Source organism: Haliotis rufescens, unplaced genomic scaffold (assembly GCF_023055435.1).
Source record: "Haliotis rufescens isolate VD_foot unplaced genomic scaffold, xgHalRufe1.0.p SCAF_2, whole genome shotgun sequence".
Taxonomy (NCBI): Eukaryota; Metazoa; Mollusca; class Gastropoda; order Lepetellida; family Haliotidae; genus Haliotis; species Haliotis rufescens.
In genome coordinates this window covers 2,564,237-2,581,195 of record NW_025963890.1, presented here as the reverse complement: position 1 = coordinate 2,581,195, position 16,959 = coordinate 2,564,237, and the positions used below count along the sequence as shown (strand labels likewise).

The following is a 16,959-nucleotide window of genomic DNA, read 5'->3' as shown; positions in this document are numbered from 1 at the left end:
TTCCTCAATAAACAATGTTGGTGCTTCTGTTCTACCTACATCTAATGTAGAATCCTCCTCCGGGAAATGCTCCGGAATACTAAAGGGTTTAACTCTCAATTTCCTCCCTGCTCTTTTAACTGCATCTCTCTCAGATGTATACGTGTATTTGGCTATCATGGCGCGTGGTCAGGGTCGCCTGGGTCAGCTGGTGTGTATAGTCGGCCAATGGTGTAATTGCTGTGCTGTCCATATGTAATTCTGGAGATATAACGTTCCTGTGGAGTTTTTCACATTCTTCAAAGTTTGATTGGGTTTCTGAGTATGAAATGTTGTTGAAGATCATTTCCAGTCGATGAGAGCTTCCTTGAGGTGTGTGTTCTCTTGCTGCAGATTCTCTATAAGTGAGGTGTGAGCTAAAACTGAATCTTGTAATGACTTGATGTCTTTTTCCATGTGAACTTTACATTCTCTCCTTTCATCAAAACTTGAGCTCATATAGTTGTAGCCTTCTTCTTAGCTGGTTACATTTTCTTTCAGTTGATCAATTTCTTGTACTTTCAGTTCCAGATAGGAGTTTTGTGATCATGTTTGCATTTGAAACTTCAGTGGAGTTTTGAGAGCTTGCGGTTCATTGTGTTTAGCGTTGCCAGGATCTGAGAATTTAAGTCAATTCGGGGTATTAGATTATCATTAGTTTGTGCTGGTTGGGGTAGACTATATTCAAGGGAAGTTTCTGTCAATGTGTCTTGTGACTGCTTTAAAATGCTTTTTGTTGTACCAGCGCTCATTGGGACTTGTGGGACTGTGAGCTCTGGGGTGTCACGTGTATTCGTTTCAGCTGTATTCACCGACGAGGAAGACTGCTTCTTACGTGTTCTGTTCTTGGTCATGTTCCTCCCAGGTCAGTAGTATGTTGAGTGCAATGGGATACACGAAAACCATGATCCAGGTGTCCAGGCAATGTAACTTAATGAGACTCAACGAAACGGCAGCAACATGTTTGTCTGTTCGGGTTACACACCAGCCTAGTCCTGCACCATGACTGTGAAATTTATATTTTTTCGGTATTTTGTTTTACTAAAAGTTTAGGTAGGTCTAGGTCAAACTAACCAAGTCTAGTTTAAAAGCAGCAGAAGAGGAAAGGTTCTTTCAAAGAAAAAAATATATTTAAAGACATGTTTCCATTTACTAAGTGTTAGTCTAACACCAGCCTTTCACTGCCAAATACAAGTTAGTGAAAAATTCTTTGACATTCATGTGTAAATGTTGAACAAATGGGAAGCCTGTTTGTCAATTATAACAGATCCAGTCGGAGCAAAATATGCTGCGCCACATATATACAGGCATCCGTGGAGAATTTTGCTGAGGGCACCGGTTAATTTTCAATCAATTTTAGCGTAACGTTAAAACATTCACAAAACTCATGCCACCACATGATATCGGCCTTTGTGCATCTGTTAAACCTGGTATGGGTTTATTACAAGTGTTTTAATTGGTTTCGGTGAAAATTCCCACTTTTCATCTTACTGTTTCCACTGTGACCACTCATCGTTAATTGGGATCTTAAACTAAACAACAAAACAAAGTATTCATATTATACATTTTTTACCGTTTGCATTAAAAAAAAGTTTTGTGTGTTTATTATTGTTCATTGTCACCATTCACTTGTGTAACTGCTCACTTATCAGTTTAATTGTCAAATGCCTTCAATTTGAAGATGGATAATGTTAATATCTTAATTTACTACAAACAGCAATACTTAAAAATGCTTCAGAACATATCTGGTGATGACAGAATTTTCTTCATCAGTACAGAATTAGTTGCTTATCCCTCCTTACTCAATTACTTAATTAACTGCGATCAATTGTCTGAACTGAACTTTATTTACACTCAGGCCGCTATAAGCGGCAACGGAGGTACAAAATTATTTCGACAACATAATACATATACATATACATATAAATATAGAGTATATACAAAAACATCTTGCCGATCATGCATGCATATTTATACAGATTTACTAGGGTAGCAATATATGTGCAATTCAAAAAGAGGGAGAGTGACTTGATAGGTTTAAACAATGACATGATGATTTTACAGAATTAGGACAGTTTTCTCAATGCTCCTAGTCGTGAATTATTGAAAAGTAAATTCATTTTATGCATATTGGGTTTGATGTAGTAGAATCTGTGTAAAAAATGTTTTCTTTCGTTTTCTAAACAAATAAACAAATAATGGACAAATAAACAAATAATGAAATTCATCACCTATGTCAAATAATTTGCAAAGTTGGCATTTCCTTTCGGTTTAAGGTATTTTTCTCCATCTCCCAGTTTCAATAGGTAGATTATTATTACAAGTTCTAAACTTATGTAAGACTCGCCAAGCGTTCTCCTGCAATACGTTTAAATAAGATTCGAAATTTAGGCAATCACTTTTTTATGATAGTATATATTGTGCCTTTTGGAGACTTTTCCCTTGCACTGGTCCAACACTGCAGGTTAATGTCATTTAATTTATCATGGACTAAATGTTTTAGGTATGTAGGGTTTTTTAAACTTTGAGAAAACCAAATGTAGCTAAGTCCAAGTTCATCAAAAGTTCGTTTGATATATGTAATCCATTTATGTTTACATTTTCCAAATAGGTCGTCATTAAATAACAACTTGTATACAAGAAAGGATGATTTAGATGATTTCCCGGAAAGTAATTTTGCCCCAAAACTTGTCATTCTCATAGTGGCGATGTTTGATAGATGGAGTCTTCCAAGCTCCACATGTACCATGGATTTTGGAGTTCATTTTCCTAAATGAAAAAAGATATTTTAGGAAACGCAAATGTACACCTTCTAGTGCTGAGATGTTTTCTAATCCCCATACTTCGCATCCGTAGAGAAGAACTGTTATAACCATACTGTCAAAAAGCCGCAGTTGACATTTAAGTGACAAATTTAACTTCCGTCCTTGGCATAAACATAGAACATAGCTTTTGTTGCTTGTTCTATTAGCTTTTTCTTTGTTAAAGTCAATTTTAAACTTTTTTAAAGATAACAACCAGGTAGTTATACCTTATCCAAAACATCATGACCAATTTTGAAAATATGTTTATAATTATGTTTTGATCCACCAAATATTGATATTTTAGTTTTGGTAGTATTAGCCTTAAGCCCCCCGTGTATACAATAATTATGAAATGAGTCTAACATATGTTTTAGATCATAAGCTTTTGAGGTCAATAGCACCCCATCATCTGCGTACAGTAATACAAATATTGGTTTCAACTGGACACCTTTACATAAATCCTGTACAAGAAATGCTTCGAGGTCATTTAAAAATATTGCAAACAATACAAGCGATAGGTTTCCCCCTTGTCTTACTCCAGATTTACATGAAAAGAAACCTGTGTTAAATTAACATTTGATAGTCTTGTACATATCATATTATAACTAACGTTAAAACAGTTTCCAGATATGTTATTTTGTAACAGTTTTTGCCAAAGTCCTGATCGCCAAACTGTGTCAAATGTTTTTTGAAAATCTGCAAACGTACAAAATAATTTCTTTTTCCTAGCTTTTAATAATTCCATGAGATTATATACAGCACACATGTGATCACTGGTAGAATAACCCATTCTGAAACCTGTCTGAGGTTCCGACAGTATTGAGGTCGTTTGTTTGTTTGTTTTAAACATATTTTATTGACATATATGGTCAACGGGATTGGGCAAAAGTTATCCAACTTAGGTGGCCCTTTCCCTACTCTATGTGTACAGACATTGATTATACATATATATACACATATACATACACACATACATATACATACGTATACAGAAATACAAACATATACACATAGTCATATATACACACAATCATACATACTCATACATACATACATACACATACTCAGATACATAATATACACTTATTACAAAGAGAAGTAACAAAGAGAAATATATTTACACAAGAACATAAACATAATGTTTGCAAGAGTAACATAGACAGTCATGCATAAGAATTGTCTATAGACACAGTTTACTTGTATGTACACATTAATCCAAAATACATGCAAAACTACATATATAATTACACAATCATACATACACTTATGTACATGTACACATATGCATACCTACACACACTACATGTACATACATACACATATACCCTTGAATACGCATGCATACATATATATACATACATATATTTACACACATACACCAGGATATATATACCCGTAAACATTATGTTTACAGAAGGAGGCAGAGATACACATGTATTCATATACATGCATGCAGTTTATTCACTGATGGCGTAATTAATAATAAATGGTCGCAGAGCGATATTCTGTATTAATGATAAAGGGTTACTCGAATCTATTAGTCGACAGTATATATTTTTGAACGCTGTTGAAGATGAGGTTATTGTGACTTTCAGATAGGGATACATCACCGTAGAGAATATTTTGTATTGTACATGTAGTTCCAGCTTTTATAATGTTAGCGAACATGATATTTCTGGGAATAGTGTAATTGGGACATTCAAGAAAAAAGTGTATGTTGTTTTCACATGGGTTTCCACAAGAGCAGGACAAAGTATCAGATAAATTTACTTTAAAGAGGTCTGCATTTAGGGAACTGCAAGAATGCCTTAGGCGTGTATGTAATATATTAGCTCTACGGTTGCCGATTGAGAAGTATGGAGGTGGAGCTGTAATGGTTGTTTTAATCATGTGTTTAAAATTTGATAATGATGTTGCACTTCTGTATTCAGGGGGTAACTCATTCCATAATTTGATTGAAGGAGTTATAAATGATTGTTGGTATGTGACTGTTCGTGCTTGCGGCGAATTCAGATTATTCTGATTTCGTAACTCATATCTACTAAAAGTTGATACTTTGGGTGGTAACATGTCATGTAAATACGATGGGCATAGGTTATTAACAATACTGTAGATTGTGCAGAGTTTTTTATTTGACCTCCTATAAGATAGTGATTCCCATCCTGTCTCAAAATATAAACTCGATCTTGAGGAGAATTTAGGGAGACCTGTTACTATGCGAGCGGCTTCGAGTTGAATCATTTCAAGTTTTTCGGAATTTTCATGACTGCAGTTGTCCCATACCTCTGAAGCATATTCTAATATAGGCCTTATGAAAACAAGATAGACTTTGGACAGGGTTTTGTCTATCAAGTAAATATTTAACGGTTCTTAACGAACAAATCATTTTGGAAGCTGAGCGGCAAATGTTATCAACGTGAGTTGTCCACTTCATATCATGGGAGAGAGTAACGCCCAGATGTTTGTGCGAGATAGATGCGCTTAGTGCGGTATTGTTATAAATGATATCTGCAGTGCGGTTTTTACAATGAGTGAACAGAATAAATGTTGTTTTGTCCGGGTTAAACTTAACTAGCCATCTATTGGCCCAGGTATTGAGAAGCTCTAGATCACTGTTTAATCTGTGTTCTATCATTTGTAAGTGAAGAGATGATGTACCAATGGAAGTATCGTCTGCAAAAAGGCGAGTGGAATTCACTAGATTATCTGCGAGATCGTTAATGTAGACCAGAAACAAAAAGGGACCTAATACGGAGCCCTGGGGGACACCGGCTCTGGTGAATTTCAAAGATGAAAAGCTGCCATTTACAAAAACCTTTTGTCTCCTCTGACTAATATAGTCTTCTAACCATAGTAATAGCTTGCCCGTTACACCGTATTTTTGTAATTTATGAAGTAATCCTTTATGCCAAACTCTGTCAAATGCTTTCGATATATCACAGAATACCATACAATAGTATTCGTGCTTGTCGACAGATGAGACAATATCATTATAAATTTCTATTAATTGTGAGGTAGTAGAATGTCCTGGTACAAAGCCGGATTGATATTTGTACAGGAGACTATTCATATTAAAATAGTTGTATAAGCGTTTAAAAACTAATCTCTCCTGTAGTTTTCCAAGAATAGATAACAAGCTAATTGGTCTGTAGTTCGAGGGTAATGCTTTGTCACCTTTCTTGTATAATGGCATGACGTGAGCAAGTTTCCAGTTTTCTGGAAAGATTGCTTCTTTTAAAGATCGATTGAAAATTATACATAATGGGATGGCAATACTGTCAGCCAAGGGTTTTAAAAGTCTAGGGTTTATATTATCTGGTCCGCTTGATTTATTGCATGGTAGTGACTTTATGAGATCGCTTATTTCTAATTCAGTAACTGTGATATCCGAGAGAGAGGTTTCACAACGTTGACTGAAATCCGGAAGCGGTTGATTTCCGTCATCAACATCACAAATAGAAACAAAATAATTATTGAGCACATCAGCCTTTTCGACATCGGTAAATGCCGTGGGTTTATTTAGGTCTGTACACAGAGGGGGGATACATGCTAGTGAATTAGCATTTTTGATGATGAATCTCAATAATTTCCAGTAGTTGGTACTGTTTGAGTTCAGATGTGTTTCCAACAAGCCATTAATGTTGCTATAGTATTTTTCTTTGGCTATCTTTTTCATATTATTAAATTTGTTTCTTTGCTTTTTGTAATTGACAGCGTCGCTTACTTTACCAGTTCGTAGTGCCTTCTTTCGATAGCGGTCCCTGGAGCGACGCTCCCTTCTGAGGTTATTATCGAACCATGGTTTGTCCGTTGGGCGAATAGTTACACACTTAGAGGGTATATAGTCGTGCATGTATTTTTTTAGTTGGGAGTGGAATTTGTCACACATTTCATTAACGTCCAGACATTCTTTAAAAAACTCGTTCCAATTATTATTCTTAATTTGTATATTCATTTTAGCAAAGTTAGCTTGTTTGTAGAGCCATACGTTTCTTCTATATAACTTTTTTATATTAAGATATACATTAATAGACACGAAAACTCCCCTGTGATCCGATACATCGGAACTAAAATCTAGTACACCGGATAAGGAACAATTACAATCATTACTTACTAAAATAGGGTCAATAAGTTTAGCCGAATGTGTTGTAATTCGTGTTGCTTCATTTATAACACTACGTAAGTTCTTGCGTGTTATTATGTCACGTAAATGGTGGATATTCGTATTGAAAAGATCCTCATTTAGGTCACCAACTAGGACGATGTCACGGGAAACATCAAGTGCAGTTTCTATCATGTGCTCAAGAACAGTCCAATATGCGGCAGGGGTGATGGGTGCGCGATAGGTGACACAAAGCAGAAAACTGTGCTGTGGTGAATAAACTTGAAACCACATAGATTCAGAATTAATTACTTCCAAGTCTGTTCTATGCTTGACACTAAGTGAATTAGAAAAATATACAATTATACCACCTCCGAAACAATCCCTGTCCCTCCTGTGAGGTTCGTGGAAGAGATCAAGGAGCAGGTCGGCTGACTGAATGTTGGCGTCCAGGAGAGATTCAGTGAAGCATAACACATCGAAATCGCAGATATCATCGTAGATTATAGTCAATTTATGCCGGATACTTCTAATATTCAAGTGGAATATGCTTATATCATTGGTTGTGTTATATTGTTTTGGGCCGGGATTTGGATGAATATCACCAGCAATGAACAATAGAAGGAGGGAGATTAATTTCATATTTACGCACAGGCCATACGTCATGACAAAACAAAGGTGCAGTATGTACATCGTGGAATACATTTTGAAATGGATATATACTTCATTGGTAAAAGCGTGATGCCTGAGGTAAGTTGGCATACATTTATTGTAAAATAATCCAATCGTCGCCCTGTATGACATGATGTCAATCATTGCCTAATTTGGAGAGAATAATGAGCTAGGTGAGGGCGACGATGAACGTATTCTCAAAGTGTTTGATAATTAGTTTGGTGAATATGACTAATCGTATGTTAAGCGCGCTGAAGAGGCATAATGAATATATAAGTTCTTCTTGATTGTGCAGTACAAAATGTTCAAAAGTGTTAAACTGTAGTCTCTTTGTGGACAGAGGACAAACACATGAAGTATGTACAAGTAATATAGAAAAGATCCAGGAAAAAGCTGGGTCTAGTGCAAAATGAATAGAGGGAATATGATACAAAAGCGAACAATGTGAATCATAATGATGGCGACAAGTAGGGAGTGTTGCCACAAATTGATTTTCTTGGCTTGGGTGGGACTGTGCAAGTACAGCAATAGCTGTGACCAAGATGCATCTGATTAATGGTCGTTTCTATGAATGTTTGCAAATGGTTATTTAAAACTGCTGTAAAAAGTACTAGAACAGCTTTCGGGGTTTTGTTGGTTACCTTTACCCTTAAAAATGGGTTTGATAACACCTACTAACCATTTTCTGGGAATGTACCAGTACCAAGAACCATGTTAAAAGTTTGATACAAATATCTATAAAGACATCAGTGGTGTTTGAAATATATTCATTAACTATTTTATCAAGACCAGTAGCTTTATTATTTTTTAAATTCTGCACACAGATTATAATTTCACCTCTTGTTATAACATTGTGCTTTCTTCCATGATTACTTTACGTAGATTATCAACATCAAAGTTGTAATCTGCCGAAACTTCATTTAAAGATTTAAAAAAGCTGAATAAGGCTTAACTATCTGGTAGGTTTTCATCGCCAGACTGCCTTTGCTTAAGAAGTTTCAAAAATGAACGGGGGTCATCTCTTTCAACATTATATACTTTGTCTGGAAGTTTTTTTAAATATATATTTGAAAATTTATGAATGCAGTTTTTATAACTTTTACTTGCATGAACTAGTCGCTGTTTATTTTGGAATGTTTGACTACTTTTGAAATATTTCTTGTCCTAAAAGTATTTTCCACTGGCGATATTACATTATTTAAAAGCAAATTTTAGAGCGCTGGTGGCATGCTGATTTTCTTTGACACTTTTTAACAAATCCGAACATTTTGCCAGCAGTATGAAGAAGCACATCACTTATTTTGTCATTTGCGTTTGTTATAACATCAATTGGATTACAATAATCAGCACAATGTAGCTCAGATTCAATGGATTGTATAACCTCTTTGTCAGTAGAGTCGACATATTCAGTAGCAAGCGTCCTATTCCATTTTCTAAGGCGGGGGCTTGTGTCGTTCTCTGATCTTAACGCTTGGGGTGAAGCAGGCTTATCGTTGTTTTTTGTTACGAGGTGTTACAGTGATAGGTGCATGAATATCTGAGAACAATGGTTCAAAATCAAGGACCTCGAAATCTTCTATAGTTGGGAAAACATTAGCGCTTGCTACCGCATAATAAACCAAGCATACTCCTTTACATGTAACTTTGCCAACTCCTTTGTCATGTCCAACCCGGCCATTGACAATGTATATATTATCGTTAATACATAAATCAACTAGCTTATAACCATGTGAGGTTGGATTCCCCACATCCTAACTTGACCTTTCTGACAATACATCAGCATATTTTAGTCTTTCAACATCATTCATATAGTCAACAAAATTCGTTAGGGTATATATCTTCGTTGATAGAGCTTGAGTTTGTTGTAATAAAATATGACAAAGTATGTGTCCTTGCATTGAAATCACACATGATAAAAACACTATTGTCGCAATCTGCTGATAGCTTACACGAGATTTCATTATGTAGTTTTGGAAATGTTTCGTACGAGTAATATGGCGGACAATCTGGTGGGATATATGAGATACAAATATATATATTACAAGATACATTTAATATTTCATGGGAAGCGAGAAACCACATGGCATATTCCGAGGATTCGGTTATTCTGTGCAAATGCTGTACGTATTCATGCTTTATAGCAACGGCTATACCGCCCGATTTTCTACCAGTACTTGTAATTCTAGGTTTATAAAACATTGCATATCCAGGAATGTCAATACAATCAAATTCATGTAGTTTTGTTTCCAAAAGCATAAAATTTCATAGTTTGTAACAAAATTCGTAAATTCGGTAATAAGCAATCTAGATTTCAAACCACACACATTTAAGTAAATCAGTTTAAAACGAGAACCATTACTGAAACGTGATATGAAAGCGTCTGTTGGCGAAGGCTCATACATAGGTTGCTCTGTTCGTATATGATACTAACATCACTAGAAGAACGACGATACATGTCGAAACTAAGTACTTTTTATAAAATGGTAAATAATTTAGTACCGGCTTATCTTTCTGATCTCATTCCTCAAAAAGTCTCAGAAACGAGTAGGTTCAATTTGAGAAATAGTTCTAATTTGCAAACTGTTAACTGTAAAACGGTAAATTATGCTATCCTGATACTGTCCAAATTTGGAATTCGCTATCGGACGAATATATAGATGCAGATACATTGAGTACTTTCAAAAAACATATAAAGAGGACTTCAAAAAATATGATAAGTTTTGATCTAAATTACGGGTCCAGATTTTGTCAAATTGTGCACGCCCGCCTTCGACTTGGATGCAGTGATCTTAATGCAGACCGGGTCGCACGATATTTATCAGATAATCCCGCATGTAGGTGTGGCCATCACACTGAAGATGCACTTCACTTCTTTCTCATATGCCCAAATTACAATGATTTAAGACAGAATATGTACTATTATGTTAAGGGATGTGATCTAAATTCAATTCTATTAGGTAATCCTGAAAGGACGTCAAAAATAAACTTAGAAATTCTTAAATCAGTACAAGACTACATTCAGCTATCCAATAGGTTTTGTGATTTTACATAGCATTTTAAATCTATAATACTATTCCTTGCCGTATATTGCAGTACACTATTACTACTAAAAATGAGACCTGACAGCGCCGACAACATAGTTTCAACGTAGTTTCTATAATAAGAACATGTATATAATTGTATTCCTTGACTGTACTTTTGTCATATTATATTGTATTCTAATTCTGGAGCGGTATTCAAATAAGCTTTTGCTTGTTTACCAATCCAGTTCGCAAGTTGTGAAATAAATATGTTTAAAACATATGATACAAACATATTTATTTCCATAAAGTGGAGGGTTTGGCAAACAAGCAAATTTGCTTTTCTGAATGCCTCTCCCAAACATAATACATATACAAATTACAATGTATTGAAAGTGACATGAGAAATAGCATACATTGTATAATTGACATAAAAGATAAGTTTTTTCTGTAAATGTTTACTTACTGGATTATCTTTTCGTAACTATAGTTACGTTATTATTTACATCCAGCACAACAACATCGCAGAATATATACACAGAACAACAAAGGTTCCTGTGACATTGAATAAGATTTAATGCAAAGTTATGTTTTTACCAAATCTGAAACAATTTCGGTTTGCAACAGATAAAGGACTCCTGTAAGTGTTCAAATATTTTAATTTGCCATACAGACTTCAGAAAATGCGTGATTTCATAAAGAAAACATGAACATGCCAAAATGTCAATTCACAAATCAATAGCGTGTGTGTCCACCTCTGGTTGCGATGCAAGCAACACATCTTCGTCTCATGAAATGGACCAGGCGTCGCACAAAGTCCTGTGAGATATCTGTCCATATCTGCTGGAGCATGTTTCGAAGTAGACGCTGTCTGCACCACTGTAGACGTGCTTGGCGGTGGTTTCCTGTCAAAATGGGACGTCTGGCGACAATCCCTGTACATCTGAGGCGACGACGTACGATTTGTGAAGATATTCGTCGAAGGTCAGGGATGCTTCTTGCAGTCACTGTTGCTGGCTGGAATCGATTTCGTAGGCGGGTTGTTCGAATCCATTTGTCTTGTCGATTATTGGTTACGCGTGGCCTGCCACTCCGGGGATGGTCTCTGACTGCATTCGTCTGTTGCCAATATTGCCATAAACACCAAATTATGTTCCTGTGGACGTTAAATTGTCTTGCAACATCACGTTGACTCGATCCTGCTTCAAGAATACCAATGGCTCGCAGACGCTCATTTTCGGACAGGCGTGGCATTTCGTAATGTTGAATAATTGCGTAATGTTGTTGTTTTTCTGAGTGGTTGTTGTCAGCGCGATGCTTAACAATGCATATGGAACCCCGCTAACGCACGTGTTTTTCTACCCATTCTTGGGTAGTGAAATGCATGGGGCTTGCATAAAAGTCAACTTTTGCATGGAATGCATGTTTGTCTGTAGCTGCTGCGTTTTTGGGACTTGAATCCAAACATGTACTACAATATTGAAATCCAAACCTTACTTGTTTGAAAAATACACTAAAATATTGGTGTCACAGGAACTTTTGTTGTTGAGTATGATTATGTTCATATACACATACACACCACATTGTTCTTCACGCACAACATTTACCGAGATATTTACATTTTCATTTGCATTGACATTGTATGCCTACAGATGTGTTATGTCACGATCCTATTCGATTCGTTACGTCTTGCATAGTTGTCTATCTCGGGAATGTTCAAGAACATTGGCATACGAAGGTCTGAGTGCCCACATCGACTGTCACGAATCTTCAAACGGATTCTCACCAGGGAAACACCTTCTATTGTTAATATAAAGTCAACAGTTAGACTTGCTTTAAGTCCTCTGCGTTTAGCCTCTTTCAGCAGAGGGAGTGGATACAGTGACTTCATCCAATTCCTAGTGTGGACACTGTGCCCAGTGAGGCGTAGGCAGGTTTGGTGGCCACAATGTGAGGTTACCATGTAACCCTGGTATGATCATTCATTTTGTTTTTTAAGGGTACCACACAAGTAAATTAGTGTGCGCACAGATATGCGGCCTCCATGAACTTCTAATGCAGTACAATTCAATTTACATTGATTTAAGTTGACGCTTTGTTGCGTTTCTTTTCGTAACCCCTTCCAATGAAAGTGGTTCAAGACAAGCAACATATCTTCAGGTACGGATAAACTGCAGGTTGTAGAGTCATTGTCACCAAACTACGACTGTAAAATTTATTGTACAACAGACACAAGAAAATAAATAAAAATGTTACAAATACAATTTTATAAAAAATATTTTTAGTTCCATTTAGTCAACATAAATGTAACTTTGGTAAATGAGGTATATACGTGTAGCAATTCATAGAATGTTAAAACATGATCAGATATGGGTGTGTACACATATTGATAGACTAAGAAATTAGGCTGGTAATTCCTTCCATTTTCTGTCGGATCTCTTAATACTACTATTTTACATTGCGATGAATTTTTCTATTTTACATATATCTTTCAATATTTTTATGAAAAAAGGAAAGCATAATGGAGTTTTCTTAATGCTTGACTGGTGAATGTAGTTTTTGCAAGAAGAATTATGTGGTTGAAGAGGGAGTTGTTTTTGCTGTAGCAAAATAACCTATCCAGAATGGTAATATGAATATCATGCGCAAGTTTCGAGTTTAGGTACATTTCTGACCAAAATTCCTTTACAAAAAACGCATTCTACATACACATGGTATAAGTTTTCAGATTCAGAGACACAAAATGAGCAAATGTCACCATCCATTAACTTCATTTTCAATCATTCCTTTTTGTTATATAGAGCTCTATTTATGAATCTGCACTGGAAATCTATTAGTTTAACATCATTGGTACACAATCTACAATTAGAGAAAACATTATTCCATAAAATGCTTTGATTAAGTTCATTTTTCCATTTATCACATATCAGAGGAAAGATAGTTGTAGCCTTTAAGTGTATCATAAAATATTCTGGAGCCCATTTTTCTTATCAACAAGTCTCTCAAATGTTATTTATGTATAAGTTAGCTGTGAAAGAAAACCTGCCATTTATTGCTTTTTTCCATGATTTAGGGATATTTAGCATTACTCTGTTGTAGTCAAGTATAGTACCTTTAATTTGAAATTGGTTTTGTAATTCTTCAAATGTTAGAAATCTGTTGTTGCTACATAAATCTTTTAAACTATGAATACCCTTATTAAACCAATGTTTTAGAATGAAATTATTTTTAAATTGGTGATTGAACCATAATGGCTCTGATATAATTCGTCTATATTTTGTGTATCAACTTTATGTTTTCTGTAGTAATTACCCCAAATATTCAATATATCCCTCCAAAAGGGATTTTTCAAAGTAATAAACTTATCAATATTTGCTCACACAAGGTTATCTGTTTTGATTGGAAGTTCTTTAATGTTGACAAAGTCGGTTTTTGTAAACTTGTCCTTAAAAATGATATTTCAATGAATCAATAAATTATCTATCATTCTCAGACCACCTTATTCATATTTCCTTATGAAGGTAGTTCTTTTGTTTTAGTCTGGTTTGTAATTCCAAATGAATGTATACAATAGTTTATTCAATTTGCCAATAAAATCATCAGGTGGGTTTGGAAGTGCTGAAAATATATGAACTAATGTTGAAAGAGTCAGAGTCTTAATAACTGTGATATTACCTATTAATGTTAGATGTCTTTTTTCGAGCTTCCCAGTAATCTATTAATGTGTTCGAGTCTTTTTCTTGTATTTATTACCCATAGATCATGTGATGTGGGATTAAATATTATTCTCAAGACTTCAAAGTTCTCAAAGTTTCCCTCATGCCAGTGTAGTATTATGCCTTCAAAGAGTTTGATGCTGCTTCCTGCCATTGAACCTATCCATATAGCTTTAGTTTTGTCAATATTTACCTTAAGACCGGATATTCTACAAAATTTATTCAAAGTATCAATTGCAGCTCTAAGACACTTTTCAGATCCATCTAAAAATAACTGTATGATCTACATATTGACCTAATTCATACTCCATATCATTTATTGCTATTCCTGTTATGCCTTTATCATTCCTAATCATTATTCCTAGTATCGCAGCTACAAGCAAACATAGGTAGGACGAAAGTGGGTCACCTTGCCGGTGTCCCGGTATAAACTCTCCCCCGTACAAATTCTCCCCCCGGATATTTTATACCGGTACAGATTCTCCCCCGGAGAATCTGTTCTGAAATAAAATCTCCCCCGGGCGGTTATATTTCGCGCCCCCCTCAGTATAAAGTCTCCCCCCTGATTATTCGGTTTGTTGCAATGTCTTTAAGTACTATATTCTTTAAAAAGTTATCTTTAATGTAAGGAGGGTTACTTTAAAAAATAGATTATGAAATATGGTCATAATGAATTGATATTTCAGAATATTTTATTTGGTAACTGTACCTTCCATCCTAAAATAATTATAAGACATAATCATACCAAACAAAGGATGGGAGACATGAGTCTCTCCAGAACTTGTTGTTTCTAATACAGTTGTTGTTGTCTGTATACATTTTTTTAATATACCAGTTTGAGTCTACATGTGAACACAATCGATGGTTGAAATGTTAGTCTAAGAACAAAACATGAACTAATTCTAAAGAACTCTGATGTATAAAGTTACCTTCATCTTTGATTGACTGATGTATTTTCAATCTTTATTCAGCACTGAAGAGGCCACAGGCCTATAGTACGAAGCATTAAGTTTATGAATAAACTGTTATAAAGTATTCATAAAGTATCAGGGGTCATTTCAACTTACAAAATGATTGACATGGTCCTTTATAAAGCGAGGATTGGGCTGTTTTCCCATCCGATTGACTGATATTACTACATTCACATGGTTTAGAATGGTACAATGAATAAAGCATGCAAATTACACTAATACGCGATATTTCATAAGAAAATATCATATCTCCGTTGAAACATAAAACCAATATTTATGAGGCTACATATTGATATAAGACTTTATCACTGTATCCAATTCCAACATTTAAGATATTAACTTTCGGACAGTTCAGTTCAAAATTCTTCAACCTTTAATACATCACAGGGATTTGTAGCTAGACGACGGGAATCTGCAGTCTTGACTCTGTGTGTGTTTTTTTATGAGAATGTTTCTCACCGACCTTAGCGTGTAGGGGTGTGATGTCCTGGGCAGGAAATGACAGTGTTTTGACTACTCGTCTTTCATTAATTAACGTTATGGGCATCCCTAGTTAACATTTACTAATTCATGTTAAACCAACACAGGATGTTTTCTGGAAGTGGACAATCGCGAATGTAATAGGGCTGACACGACATGTGTTAATAACTGTCCTAGAACTTCTTAAGTTACTAAACATTCTTTATATCTAACGACTAATATTATATCCACCTATACACCACTTTATTGTCTCATATTGCGGTAGTAAAGAAAACACAGTGCTCAAAGTGAAGCCCTTTTCACTCCACATTCTCAACATCGTCTCTATCAGAAGTGTTTGGCAACTATTGAACTGCATGGCAAGTATTTATAAAACGACCGGGGGAGGAAATATTCTGGGGGGAGATTTTATTTCGTAGGGTGGGGGAGAATTTATTTCGAGAGGGGCGGAACTGTACCGGTATCAATGACACCGGCCGCATGGAACTCTGGGTTGGAGAGTGTAGTTGTCGCAGCGCGCATTGATCCGGGAACCAGACCGGAAGTGACAGTTTGGACCGTCGCCTATATCATTTCAAAAGGAGAGTTATTTCCCTTTGGAACAAAAAGATTGCCCAATAGTCAGTGTTGATAAGTCAATAATGATCGGTTAATCATCACACGAACAGTGATGATGGCGTTGAAATATGAGCACATACAGTCGTGCTGTGACTCGTTTGATTGAATTTGTTGTTATTTATTGTCAAAAAAGAAAGACGATATTTGCAATTGCAATAAGCTCCCAATTTATGCATCACACAATATGTTATTGCAAATTTCCGTTTCATCTACCCTGAGCCTTTTTCCAATATTAAATGTTCAGCTCTTACAAGGAACGTCACAGAAAGTAGTATAGGTAATGGTGATTCTGCCGCAACCCCACTGCATCCAGATTTATATACCTATACTGCTACAACAGGGGGAATTTTTTATGTGTAAACGCTGATGCGATTCAACGATCGTCATCAGATTAAGTTAAATTGACCCTAGCTCACCACTACCTAGAGTCAATCAATGATACCATAGAGGGAATTTTTAGCACAAAAACGATGATGAGACTAAACTAAATTGTAATGAAAATATTCTCTATTATTTTTACTCATACGCATACCATAATTTTTTAACAAAGTGATATTC

The 16,959-nt window shown here is 35.5% G+C and overlaps 1 protein-coding gene across 2 annotated transcripts in view; it reads left to right on the top strand.

The window, feature by feature from the left end:
* The window catches only part of LOC124114137, a 62,868-nt gene that overhangs the window by 33,008 nt on the left and 12,901 nt on the right, over positions 1–16,959 (top strand). The window lies entirely within an intron of this gene.